Here is a 15,367-nt window from a genome sequence, read left to right on the forward strand (position 1 = left end):
ATACAGATCTAGTCCCTAGCTTCTAAGTTTAAAGTTCTTTTGATGATCCTCCTATTAAATCCAGTAGTAGACTTGGGCCTCTACATATTAAAGTCTCCTTTCTCCATATTCTGAGAAGACATTCATAAAAGATTTGATAATCTTTCTTTTCAACTAGCATGGATATGCATGAGGGTACTGAGGGAAACTTATTGCATCTTCAAAGGAAAAGAGAACCATTTGAGCTCCCTATTGTCTATGTGAGGAGAGCAGAGAGCCACTGCCACTGCCACCATAGTTTGAAGATAATAGGTCTGAAACAAGGTCTTACCTGCAGCTGTCTATGCACACAGTGACTGCCAGATCTTCAAGCCTCAAGTTCAGCTTTGCCCGCCAACCTGTCTGACATGTCAGGACCCATGCCACACAGGGCCAGAGTTTACACAGATATCAATACACATGGACCCCAAGAGTACTGGGATTATGAATCACATGTGGTGGAATGGGGAAATCAAGATGACTACGAGCTCTTTTGAAAGTTAGGCCGGGTAAATATAGTGAAGTATTCGAAGCCATCAACATCCCAAATAATGAAAAAGTTGTTAAAATTCTCAAGCAGTAAAAAAGAAGAAAATTTTGCATGAAGTAAAGATTTTGGAGAATTTGAGAGGAGGGCCCAACATCATGCTGGCAAACATTGTAAAAGACCCTGTGTCATGAACCCCTGTCTTGGTTTTTGAACATGTAAGCAACACAGACTTCAAGCAATTGTACCAGATGTTAACAGACTATGATATTCAATTTTACATGTATGAGATTCTGAAGGCCCTGGATTATTGTCACAGCATGGGAATTATTCGTAGAGATGTGAATCCCCATAATGTCATGACTGATCATGAGCACAGAAAGCTATGGCTAATAGACTGGGGTTTAACTGAGTTTTACCATCCTGGCCAAGAATATACTGTCCTGGCCAAGAGTTGTTTTCCAGCCTTCAGAGGTCCTGAGCTACTTGTAGACTCTCAGATGTATGATTATAGTTTGGATATGTGGAGCTTGGGTTGTATACTAGCAAGTATGATCTTCCAGAAGATGCCATTTTTCCATGGACATGAAGGGATACAACACTGATACAACACTGATTTAGATCCAGGTTTCAATGATATCTTGGGCAGACACTCTGATAAGCGATAGGAATGCTTTATACATAGTGAAAACCAGCACCCTGTCAGCCCTGAGGCCTTGTATTTCTTTGAACGAGCTGCCGTAGTATGACTACCAGTCACGGCTCACTGCAACACAGGCCATGGAGCACCTCTATTTCTGCACTGTTGTAAAGGACGGCTCGAATGGGTTCATCTAACATGCCAGGGGGCAGTACACCTATCAGCAGCACAAACATGATGTCAGGAATTTCTTCAGTGCCAACCCCATCATCCATGGGACCTCTGGCAGGCTCACCAGTGATTGCTGCTGCAATCACCCCTTTGGGATGCCTCTTCCAGCTGCTGCTAGTGCTCAGCAGCAATGGCCCAATCTGTTTCCTGATGCCTGAGCAGAGGTGGGGAAGTCTACCTTCTCCTTGATGCAGCTTGCGTCTGGTGGGGAGGGGTGAACACTTCAGAAGCACTGTGTCTGAACAGTTGCTTATGGATGTATAGTAGTTCAGTCATAAAAAAAAAAATATTATACTAGGCTGATTTTCTTTTTTCTTTTTGTATTTTTTTCAAACTTTTCAAAACTCAGGGTATTTCCTGAAAAATAACTTGCATCGAGATTTTTTTTTCTCCCCTTCCAAATTCAGTTCCTCATTACTAAAGAACAAAGATAAACCATCCTTAATTTCAGCTGCTGGCATTTGACTGGAGATTTCTTACCATTTTTACCATCGCCTCCCCCATGATCCTATACTTTGGGAGGGTCGTATCTCACGCTCTTCTCCAGAAATTACAAATATGTAACTTCTCAGGAGGCAGGAAGGAAGAGAGGCAGGGCAGACCCAATCAAAGAGCAGTGTACTGCTGGTCACTTCTATCACTTTACTTCAGAAGTGCTTCAGTGGGGTTATCCTGGCGACTATAGTGGAAGCATGTCTTACTTAGACATGCTTGAGATGTTGAAAATCTACACAACGTATAGACAGATTCTAAAATCTTCTGTTTAGTATGAATCATGTTTTACTAACCTAGCCCTAAATCCAGCTCACTTTTAATTTTAGTTTTAGTTTAAAATTGTGATATCGTGCTTCCCTCTTTTATCTCCCAATATACTGTGCTCCATAGCTGGTAGGAGGGAAAAGACAAAAATCTTTTCATTTTCTTTTACTTGTCCATGTTGAAGTCTGTTGGTTACTGGTCATAACTTACTGCTTTCCTCAAAAGAAACATTTTCTATATAGGTTTCATGCTAGCAACTCTATGAGTTAATGGGTGGTGAGGCCGCACTGAGTTTCATTTTAAGCTTTCTATCTTCTTTTTCTCCTACCCTCCCCTTCCTTTACATGCCATCCAATGAGAAGACCTGCTCCTTTGTCTTGTAAATGTGTCTAAGAGGCAGGAGCAGAGCCCCTACTTCCAGTGAAACAGAAATGGTAGACCTGTAATCCTGGGAAAATATCAACTCTTGTTACAGCCCTGCCACCCCTTGTTGTGTGTATGTATAAATACTTTGTCCCTCATATGTAAAAGATACAGTGTTAGAATTCTTTAGTGTTAATAAATGTTTGGTTGTATTTATTAAAAAAGGGGGGGAGAACCATTTTATATAATTACCCATGTCAATCAACCTAAAAGCACAAGCTAGGTATTAAGTATATCCAAACATAGAGCAGAGGAAGAAGGTGACCTGGGAGATTTGTTCAAGATCCTGATACTGATCATCAGTTACCAGGTAAACTGATGAGATCCAGGGGTTGTAATGTTGATGACAAGCCTCAAGCCTCGTAAGAGTTGAAGAAAGTCACTTGAACTGATTTTTGACATAATGTATTCAGAAATATTAGACAAAAATAGCCTGAAAGACTAGACACAGATGAACATTTAATACCATCAGAGACTGAAGGATTAGTTAGCCAAGAGGGTACATTTAAAAATTCAAATAGAACCAGGTGAGTTGGAATTAGACTGGGTCAGAAAGGTAATAAGTTCATATAATTTTAAAAAATTTTCTCAATTTTGAATCATCCTTAAACACATTTGTGTGACATTAATTTTTGGTTCTTTATGAACAAGCATAATTTGAATAATAAAGGAACCTCTATTTCATGTCCACTGTACCCACAACCAAAAGCTTACTTTTCAGATCAACTCATCTTGATTTGCATATTACAGAAAGTAATATACATTAATATCATGCAAAGAAACTAAACTAGGAATAATTGGCAATAGATTCAAAAAAGCAAATAAGTTTAAGGAGAAAAAGAAAAAAATTGTAAAAAACCTATTAAAACCCCCAAACCCCACTAAATATAAAAGTAATAAATAATTTTAAAATGACTGTATTATTAGCTTTTTTCCCTTGTACTTTCCTATAACCCACTAATTTATTTTAGGGAAAAATCTTATTTATAGTTTTTACATCTTCTCTATTCTCAGCATCTCTGAAAGCTTACGAAGAGTAGCTGAAAAACCACAAACCACTCTATTTGATAGAACTGTAAGAAAGTATGTCTTCATAAGTCTTCAAAATTTTCACTAGTGAAAAAAGATTTCAGTTTTCTTCTACTTGCTTTGAGAAAATTTCATTTACATAATTCTCACCTATTTATCTGTGGGATGTTATTCTCTTAAGATATTTATACAAGTAAGTATGGCTACCGTCATCCACTTTTGCTGTTTTTATTTTAGTAGTTTTATGAAATGCAAATAATTCTTGGATATTGGCAAGCTTAAAGCAAGGTCTAGTAGGTCATATATATAAATCAGTAATCTAATAGACTATAGAAACAGAAAAAACAGTACACACAGATCAGTTTTATGATCTATCTAATTTAAAGCAAAACTACACTCAGAATGACTTTTACTATTCAATAGGAAATAAAGGAAAGGGAAAACATAGGTAGCCATTAAGCAAAATATATGGGATCTGAGCAAATAAGAAATAAAACATGAATGCAATTTTATTTCAGTGGTGTAGGAAAATGATGAGTATTTCAAAGAAAGTATTGTATACCTATGAGCATTTTCTTATTGTCTTATTGTATATATTTTCTTAGGCTTTTCTTTTTTTTTTTTCATATCCTTATACACATACCTCCCATATCCCTTAGTATCGACATCTTCATATTAGACCTCAAACAAGTTACATCTGTCTGCATACTTACATGCAGAGCTACCCTAACACCTTTTTGTTTGCAATTTATGGTTTAAGAGAAGTACTAAGGACATCACAATGCTAAAAAGTAAAATAAACTGCTTCTCCTGGTATTGTCAGGTTAACTATAATTGTAAATTATATCAGAAAAAATAAACTTAAAGACAAAAACTGCAAAAAAGAAACAAAGGAAGTTTCTATATAATAATCAAAGGTTTCTATATAATAATCAAAGGACCAATTCAAAAGAGGCTTTAACAATTGTAAATTTAAATACACTTAATGACAGATCATACAATTTTATAAGACAAACATTATTAGATCTACACGGAGAGAGAGTCTCCCAATAAAATAATAGTGGGAGACTAACAGAGACACTGCAGTTTCATCAATGAACAAATAATTTATATAGAAAACCAACAAAGAACATGCACATCAGATAGAGCAATAATCTCCAGGATATATAAAGAACTCAAAAATCTTAACACCCCCCAAAAATAATCCAATCAATAAATGAGCTAAGGAACTGAACAGACACTTCTCAGAAGAAGCTATACAATTGATCAACAAATATATGAAAAATCTCTAGCAATTAGAGAAATTCAAATCAAAACTACTCTAAGATTTCATCTCACTCCAGTCGAAATGACAGCTATCAAGAATACAAGCAACAATAAATGTTAGCGAGGATGTTCGGGGAAATGCCACACTCTTACCTTCTATGAGTCTATACAAATTCATAGAAGTTGGTGTAACCAATCTGGAAAGCAGTATGGAGATTCCTTGGAAACTTGGAATGGAACCACTGTTTGATCCACCTATCCCACCTCTCAGTTTATACCCAAAGAACTTAAAAACAGCATACTACAGTGACACAGCCAAATCACTGTTTATAGCAGCACAATCCACAATAGCTAAATTGTGGAATCGACCTAGATACCTTTCAATAGATGAATGGATAAAGAAATTGTGATACACATACACACACAAAAATGGAATATTACTCAGCATTAAAAGAGAATAAAATTATGGCATTTTCAGGTAAATGGATAGAGTTGGAGACTATCATGCTAAGTGAAGTAAACCAATCCCCAAAATCCAAACTGAATGTTTTCTCTGATAAGTGGATGCTGATTCATAATGGGAGTAGGGGGGAGCATGGGAGGAATGGAGGAACTTTGGATAGGGCAAAGGGGAGGGAGGGGAAGGGAGGGAGCATAGGAGTAGAAAAGATGATGGAATGAGATAGTTTTCGTTTTCTGTTTGCATGTAATTTCTTTTTCCATCCTTTTACTTTCAGTCTCTGTGTACCTTTACTGGTGAAGTGAGTTTCTTGTAGACAGCATATCACTGTGTCTTGTTATTGTATCCACTCAGCCAATCTTTATCTTTCAGTTGGTAATTTAGTTCATTTATGATCAAGGTTATTATAGATATGCAAGGACTTACTATATATTCTCATTCTTTTAAATTTCTTCTATTTGTTTCAAATTCTTCTTTTGTTGTTCATCTTTATGGCTCAGTGGTCTATTGTATTGATAAAGTGTGATTCTTTTTTATTTCTCTTTTGTGTGTCTACTTTACCAGTGGATTTTATATACTCATATGTTTTCATGATGGTAAGTATCTTTTCCTTCTTGATGTAGGACTGCCTTAAACATCTTTTGAAGTCAGTCAGATAGTGTTGGATTCCCTCAGTTTTTCTTTGTGTTGAAAAGTTCTTATTTATTCTACATTCTTAAGGATGGCTTTGTTGGATATAGTATTCTTGGATTGACAATTATTTTCTGTCAACAGCTATTACTCTAATAGGGGTTCCAGGTCTGAAGGCAAGGTACTTCAAGTCCTCCATCACTGCTGTGGATGCCAGTGCCAGAGAACTGTCAGTAGTGTGGCCCACACACTGTGTGGGTAGAAGTAGTATGAGGAGAATCACAGTGCCAGGCCCATGGACCTAATGTGAGAACAATGCACCCACCCAGGGTATGTGGTGATGTGGCCAGTGGCGACCATGCAGGTGACTGCCTTCTGTTCTAATATTGGTGCAAGTCCACATACAGCTGGCAACTGTTCCCAGTAGAAAAGCACCATGGTCATTCAGTTCTCCAGTATAACACTCTTGATTCTCCTCTGTCCTGAGACACCTATGTCCTGAAATTCAGGGCATTGGGCAGGTTTGGGTCCTAGGATCACTGTTGTCCTTAGAGGTCTTCTTGGGTCTGTGAGGCTGCAATTCAATACCTAACAAGTATGTTGGAATAATTGTGGGGTCCCAGAGAGGGGGATATGAAGAGTGTTCTAATCCGTAGAGCAGTATGAATTCAGATAATAAATTCCTTCTGAAGATGGCATACAGATATAGTAGCCTAGGTTCTAGGTTTTCCAAGGAGCTGATGTGAGTTCCTTCTCCAAAGAAAACTACTGTGTGAATTCCAGGTTGCTCCCCTTACTGAACTGCAAACTTGTCAACTATGAAACTTTCTTGCAGCTAGGATTATTGTCCCCTGTGGTGATGGAGTTAATGTTAAGATTCTTTGTTTACTCCTTCCCCTGCAAAGTATAATCCCTGTCTCCTGACAGGGAAGCCAGGGTGGCAGTTGCTGGGGCTCTTTGTTCCTCTTTTTTTTTTTTTTTTAAGTCTTGCAATGTTCCAGTCTCTCCTTTCTTGAGTTCCAGTGTTCTCCCTTGGTGACACACCTCAAAATGCAACTATTCAGCTGTTGCTTTGGTTCTTTGTGGAAGAGGAGGTGAGTGCTTGGTATCACTATTCAGCCATCAGAGATGTATTGGTTTTCTTTGCTCTTGGAAGTACATAGAGAACTCAGGAATTTTAACTTGAGAAAGAATCCCATTGTAGAGCCTGAGGAGCAGTGTGGAGAGTGAGGCCCAATTTTTTTTCTCTTAATTCTTTTTTAAAAAATTACTTATTTATTCTAATTATGTATATATGACATCAGAATGCATTTTGATTCATTGTACACTACTGCAGCACAACTTTTTATTTCTCTGGTTGTACACAATGTAGTGTTATACCATATGTGCAGCCATACATGTACCTAAGGTAATGATGTCCATCTCATTTCACCATCTTTCCTGTCCCCATGACTCTTCCCCTCCCCTCCCCCACTTTGGCTAAGCACAGTTCCTCCATTTTTCCCATACCCGCCTCCCTATTATGGATTAGCATCTACTTATCAGAGAGAACATTGGGCCTTTGGTTTTTGGGGACTGGTTTACTTCACTTAGCATGATATTCTGCAACTCCATTAATTTCCCTGAAAATGGTGAGGCCTAATTTTTAAAATTTTTTTTTTATTCTAATTTGTTATATATGACAACAGACTGCATTACAATTCATATTACATATGTAGATCACAGTTTTTTTTTAATCTCTGCTTGTATACAAAGTATATTCACACCATTCATGTATTTTTCACACATGTACTTATGGAGGTGATGTCCATCTCATTCCACCATCTTTTTTAATCCCCTTACCCCCTACCTCCTGCTCCTTCTCCTTTTCCTTATTTACAGTTTGTCTAAACTTCCCATGCTCCCTGTCCCAACTCCACTGTGAATCAGCCTCCTTATATCAGAGAAAACATTCAGCATTTGGATTTTGGGGATTGGCTTACTTCATTTAGCATTATATTCTCCAACTTCATCCATTTACCTGCAAATGGGTGAAGCCTAATTTTGATGGGAGCTTACCTAGAACACCACCTCCTAAAATGAGACACAGTTGTTTAACTGAACTGACCTATTCTCAGATTTAAAAGACCAATTGAGTAAGATATAGGACAATATGCTCAAGTCTGTTCTTTTCTTCTGGTCCCAATCTATGTTTTTTTTTCTCTTCCTCTACCAATTTCTTATTTCAAAAACTTAAAACCCAAATCTCTCCATAGCTACCAAATCTACTTTAATATGTAAAATTTTCTGAAAATAATGTTTTAAAGTAGAGACTTGGGAAACCAGAATATGCCTCCCTAAAATATGAAGAATTATTGAGATGCAGACAATTAAGCACTAGCAGATGCAGAAAATCCCTCTGCTCTCCTGTATTTGCCCAAAAGCAGACATAAATCTGTAAAGCATTCTGTCTTTATTAGAAAGGACAGAAGTTAATCACTGGAGATACCTGTAGATCCTTATCAACTGGAGATAGCACCAGAGGAATCTGCAAGCAAAGCTTACTCCATTAATTTCTTCCCATATATTTACTTGCCTCTAAAACTGTTTTCCTTTGCCTTGATGTTTCTCTGAAATGTATTATTCTTTGTTGAAGATTTCATATAAGCCAGAGTTTCAAGCTACTGCTCTGAGTTAACCTTTCGTTGAGGTTTTATTTGCATCATGTGCACTGTGCATGTTCAATAAACTTGCTTCTCTTGTTAATCTGTCTTTTGTTACAGGAGTCCATACCAACAATGAATTTATGAGGATTTAAGAGAAATATATTCTCCCTGAGTCTACTGCCCATTGTTATAATCTAAAACATGTGACATGTAATATGAACTGACCTGCATGCTTTACCTTTCCTATTTTTTTTAATTTTTAAATTTTTTTTAGTATTGGGATTGAACACAGGGGCACTTAACCACTGAACCACATTCCCAGTACTTTTTATTTTTTATTTTGAGACAGGGCCTCACTAAGTTGCTGAGCCTGGCTTTGAACGTGTGATCTTCTTGCCTCAGACTCCTGAGTTGCTGGGATTACAAGTATGCACTACCATGCCTGGCTTACTATACCTTTCAGTTATCTCTTCCTTGAAATAGCCTAATGTGTGAGACACACTATCAACCTGATATCTCCACTGGACAACATTGTCCTTAGGAGTTAGGTATTAGGAGTTAGGTATCTAAGATTTGGTTTAATGTTTCTGCCAACTATATATGTAGTCTCTGCACCCTGCTTTTCAACTGGGTCTCAACTTTTTCATTTGTAAAAGTAAGATCTTTTTGAAAAATATTAATACTCAAATTGTGCTTCTTATTTTAAATTCTATTAAAAGATGAGATAGATCAAATTATTCTACTTCTGTTAAGTGTGAAAAAACATAAATGTGATTTCTCAATCTTAAATCTCTATTTTCCACTTATTTGTTTATTTACACATTCCTTTAATAAATAATTTTTGTAGGGCTGGGTTTCTGCCAGGGGTAGAGCACTTGCCTAGCATAAATAAGGCCCTGGGTTTGATCCTTAGCACCACCAAAAAAGGAAAAAAGAAAAAAAGAAAAATAAATAAATATTTCTTGAAAATATATGAAAATACTGCAAAGTTTAAGAGAAATAAAGGATACAGGACTTTTGCAGTCAATTATTATAATTAAATAAGTAGATAACGTGTTTATAGGTCATACATGTGGAAAATTCAACATCTATTATAAAGTTAATGTGACATGAAAGAGAAAATACATTGTATCAGAGCTGAAAATTTTAGGATGAGACAGGGCTATTTGTAGGATGAAGTAATTAAAGAAGTCTCACTTAAAAACTGATTAGATTTGTAGGGGTTCAGACATGGACAAAAATTCAGACCATTGCTACACAGAAATGAGACTGGGTAACAAGGCATTTGGGCAGGACCATGAAAAGACCACCCTGGCTGCAGCAAAGGGTTCCTTTGGGAGTGTCCTTACTTCAAGAATATGTAGAAGAAAAAGAGCAAAGGACATCAAGATGGAGTGGTTATCCTAATGTAAGTAGATTTTAAAAATGTGTCTGTTAGGAAATAATACATTGGATTCAAATCTTTGAGGATGATTGAAATAATTGGTGGGTAATTATGAGTTCATTTAAATACTACAGTTGCTTAACAAATGATGTGAGTAATGTGGTTTTACCCCTTAAGTCATAAAGTTGTTAATAAACCTAATTATTTCCAATTATCATAAACTTCATTTCCCCATAGATTGTTTGTAAAGGAGAAAGGTAACATGATCGTTTATTGGCAGTTGAAAGCAATTGTGTCTCTTTTACTTATTGTCATCTAATAATTTAAAACTTTTGCCAAGGGCTTCAAACTTTTTGTTAGCTGATGGAGTCTTTTGTAATAGCAACAGAAAGGGACCAATCCTACCACTACAAGAATAATGGTGAAAATAGGTGCCGAAGAATAGTTTCCCATTTTACTATAGAGGAAAATGTGAAGTATTTTCCATTTAAAAATTCAAAACCTTGACATAATGAAATCAAAGTGATAAAGGACTTACACTTTTGTGAGGTCAATGTTATATATGCTATATGTGAAATACATGTTTCTTTGAAATTATGTGTGGAAGCACAAAATACAGCGGGAGGAAACTTTTGCAAGAGTTCATTGTGCTTTTCTTTTAGTATAAATGTTAAATGGAGGGTGTTGTGGTTCACCCATATCATTTCCTCTTTGTTTGGAGCCATTGTGCTCTAATGGGAAAAATACTAGCAGAAGTCCTAGTGACGCAGTGTCAGTTCCCCACCCTTTCACCAGAATCTTTCCATCAGAATGTTTACTGTAAATCAGACTTCTGTACTGAATAAAGAAACTAACATTTGATTCCATTATTTAAAAAAATAAATTATAGGCTCTCAAACTCTTTCCATGGGTGGATTTTCAATATTCACCACTAACAATATGTCTTAAAATAAGTCCATATTCCAAGATCAAATTTGCAAAATTTGGTTCTGCTTTTAATTAAGCCAAACTCTTTCTCAGTGAATGAGAAATTAACAGTTAAAATGAATGATTAGAATAAGAATGGGCTTTATAAGGCTGGTAATCCCAAATTCTTTGATCTGGCTACCACTAATCTCCTATCCTGGCTGCTGAGACTCACTGAATCCAAACTTAATCAAATCAATCAAATGAAGAGAAGGAATACCACCAGAAGCTTCATTGCACTGTGGTCTTAGGTAACTTCTAGAAGTGCAAGAAGTAAAATAAAAAAACAATAAACGAAATGGTATTGAATTAAAAAGCTTCTTCACAACAAAGGAAACAATCCAGAGTGTGAAGAGAAGAAAGTCTACAGAATGGGAGAAAATCTTTGCCACCTGCACTGCAGGGCATTAATTTCCAGGATATACAAAGAACCCCCAAACACCAAAAGAACCAAATAAACTAATCAATAAATGGGTAAAGGAACCAAACAGATGCTTCTCAGAAGAAATATGAATGGTTAACAAATATATTAAAAAATGTTCAGCATTTGTAGCAATTAGAGAACTGCAAATTAAAACTAACTGAGTTGGTTCCACAGTCTACCTATTGTGAATTGTGCTGCTATGAACATTGATGTTGCTGTGTCCCTGTAGTATGCTCTTTTTAGGTCTTTTGGGTATAGTCTGAGAAGGGGAATAGCTGGGTCAAATGGTGGTTCCATTCCCAGCTTTCCAAGGAATCTTCATACTACTCTCCAAATTGGCTGCACCAGTTTGCAGTCCCACCAGCAGATGCCCTTCAACAGATGAATGGATTAAAAAATGTGGCATTTATACACAATGGAATATTATTCAGCATTAAAAAATAACAAAATCATGGCATTTGCAGGGAAATGGATGGCATTAGAGCAAATTATACTAAGCGAAGTTAGCCAATCCCTAAAAAACAAATGCCGAATGTCTTCTCTGATATAAGGGAGGTGACTCAAAACAGAGTAGGAAGGAAGAGCATGAGAAGAATATTACCACGAAATAAGGAAAAGAGGAGGGAGGGAAAGGGAGGGAGAAGGGGAAATGCATGGAAGACGGTAGGAGACCCTCATGGGTTCACAAAATGCATACACAATGGTGTGAGGGGGAAGGGAAGGGGAAAAAAAGAGAGAGAGAGATAAGTGTCACAGTAGAATGGGTAGACAATAGGGATGGGGGGGATAGAGAGGGCAGCAGAATACAACTGACACTAGGATTGCTGTATGTATACACATGGCTGTATAACCAATGTGATCCTGCAATCTGTACACATGGAAAAATGAGAATTCATACCCTATTTGAATCAAATGTATGATATGTCAAGATCATTGTATTGTCCTGAACAACTAATAAAAAAAAAAAAAACTGAGACTTCATTTCACTCTAGTCAGAGTGGCAATTATCAAGAATACAAGTAAAAATAAATATTGGCAAGAATGTGGGGAAAAGCATTGCTGGTGGGGCTGCAAACTGGTACAACCACTCTGAAAAGCAGTATGGAGATTGCTCAAAAATCTTGGAATGAAACCACCATTTGACCAACTATCTCACTCCTTGGTATACATCCAAAGGATTTAAAATCAGCACATGTGATGTGATGCAGCCAAATCAATGCTTATCACAGCTCAATTCACAATAGCTAAGCTATAGAGCAAACTGAAGTGCCCTTCAACAGATGAATGGGTAAAGAAAATGTGGAATGCATACACAATGGAGCATTACTCTGTCATTAAGAAGAATGACTTTATGACATTTTCCAATAAATGGATGAAACTGGAGAATATCATGATAAGTGAAATAAGACAATACCCCAAAAACAAAAATCCAATATTTTCTTAGCTTTGTGGAAGCTAACCAACAAAAAGGGTAAGAGGAGAAGAGTTCATGGATTATACAAAGAAGAATAAAAGGATGGGAAGGAGGATAGGAAAAGGAAAGACAGCAGAACTAATCTGACAAACTTTCCTATGTACATGTATGAATACACTGTGTCTCACCATTCTGTATATCCACAAGAAATTAATTTAAAAAGATAACCATGGGTAAAGGGCAGAGAGATCAAAAGAGGGAAAGGAGGAGGGGTGCAGAGAGGGAAAAGGAAGCAGAGGGACTGGGGTCTGAATTAGAAAAAAATATATTTTATGCTTGTATCATGTCAAAAAGAATTCTGTTGACATGAATAAGTAAAAAGAACCAATTTAAAAAAATGAAAAACCTACTTGACACTTATTTTTCAGCAAGATGTAGTAGGCCTCTCACAGGCAATGTTTTTACTTCAACAACTCAAAAAAAAAAAAAAAAAAGAAAAGAAAAGGAAAAAAAAAACCCAAATTACAGATACTATTTGTAAGAACTGTGGATATAAAGAAAACAAGAAAAGTTAAAATTCCAGAGAGGGAAGTCCTTCCTATATGAGCTGTCAATTTCTAATTTTGTCCCTTGAAAGCATTTACTTATTCTGAGCACTGTTGAGTATCAGGGTTGGCACAGGCAGAAGCAGTCCACTGGGGACTTCAGGCTGAAGGATCCCCACATACATGGCAGCTATTTTTTAACATGGTATATTTGTTGAGTTATGTGATGATATTGAAGGCTGGGGAAGGCGAGCCCCAAGGATATACAAAGAACTCCCAAACACCAAAAAAAAAAAAATAACCTAATCAATAAATGGGTAAAGGAACCAAACAGATGCTTCTCAGGAGAAACATGAATGGTTAACAAATATATTTGTATATCCCCAAAAGAGGATAAATATAAAGAAGAACATACTTAGGCATATCAGACTCAGACTAGAAAGAGATATGTATTACCATGAAAGGAGCAGTAGGATTTTTCAACAGAAATAGTGCAAATTAGTTTAAAGTGCCTAAAAAACAAAACAAACAAAACCCATTGTCCACCTGGAAATATATGTTCTACAAAAAAAATCCTTTAAATATGAATGTTGAATATAGACATTACCAGACACAAGAGTAACTTGATTATAGTCCATTTATTGTTTTCTTTTAAATCAATACCTAAAAATATAAGAAGTATACATACTAATGAGGTACCATGTAATGTTTTGCTATATGTGTACAGTGTATAATGTTTAAATCAGTTTACACATATCGACCGTCTCAGACATTTGTCATTTTTATGGTGAAAATATTCATTTCCCCCCAAATATCCCTTCTTTTCACTTTTTGAAATACACAATACATAATTGTTATCTATGGTCACCATTCTGTGCAATAGCACCCCAGAACTTTTTACTCCTGAGACTTACTCCCTATACATCAACTTTTTCTCCTCTTCTACATGTCCCTTGCCTTTTGTAACCACCATTCTATTCTCAACTTGTGTATCAACATTTTTATATTCCAAATATGAGTGCCTGTCTTCATTGTCATTTTCCCTAACATTTAAAACTTTTCTTTATTTCCATTTTGCTCATTTCCTTGATGTCCCTTACTATCTTTTCATCATCATCTTATTTTCTCTTGGGTTTCTTCCACTTTCACCCTCAATTCTATTGGTGGTTTTGTTTTTCACATCTTTTCAGTACCCTTAACTATGGTTTTGCTTTTATGCTTTTTCATTTTCATTCACAGAAGTACATCATTAAGTTTCAGAATGTGTGGTATTTAGTTATAGTTTTCTTCTATACCATGATATCATTTTTCTGGTGAATATATCCTTTTGCTGTCATTTGTTTAGCTTGTTCCTTTTCCCTCACTCTCCTCACTCCACCCTCATTTCTTTGGGCAGCTTTTCTACCTTTTTTGCATTTTGAAAATAAGTTGAAACTGCTTGCATTAAAGATGAAGCAAATAAAAAGCATTTACATATCTCTGATTATTTATTACTGCTTATGCATAATTCATGCTTTCCAGTTGCAGATCCTGTGCCAAGGATTCAAGTGTAAGCAGTTTATTGGAAAGAGCAAGAAAGGTGGGGATGGGGAAAGGAAAAGGAGGGCAGTCAATGAAAAGAAGTAGTACCAAGCCAGCTACTACAATGAGGAACTGGATTGCAATCTTTTAGGGAGACTCTTGAAAATAAATTAAAAAATAAAAAGGCAAAGCACATAATTATTCCATCCAAGGAAGGGAGGAAAGCTGTAATACTTATTAACTCTCTCTCATCAGTCACTGGTTAAGGAATTTGCTTCAGGGGCTATTAATTCTGGGCCTCCAGGTGTAGGCAAAGTGAGATCTGGCAGCCCTCTGCCCAAGATGCAGCCGGTGTCTAATAGAAGGCAGGCTGGTCTGTAGGGAGCATCAATAATTTTTTGAGAGCTAATTTAGCACATTTGAACAAGAAGATAGGAATAAAACTATTCAGAACCATGCATTTATGAAATTATTCAGACAAAAAGACAAGTAACAGGCAAAAAGAATCTTGGAAGGAGTATTTAC

At 36.3% G+C, this 15,367-nt stretch overlaps 1 pseudogene; it reads left to right on the plus strand.

Moving 5' to 3' along the window:
- The first annotated feature begins 386 nt into the window (after positions 1–386).
- Positions 387–1,534, plus strand: LOC124104084 (casein kinase II subunit alpha-like; annotated as a pseudogene).
- The last annotated feature ends 13,833 nt before the right edge of the window (positions 1,535–15,367 follow it).

Source organism: Marmota monax, unplaced genomic scaffold (genome assembly GCF_021218885.2).
Source record: "Marmota monax isolate L192 unplaced genomic scaffold, Marmota_monax_Labrador192_F-V1.1 WCK01_AAM20220418_F8-fsc00001, whole genome shotgun sequence".
Lineage (NCBI taxonomy): Eukaryota > Metazoa > Chordata > Mammalia > Rodentia > Sciuridae > Marmota > Marmota monax.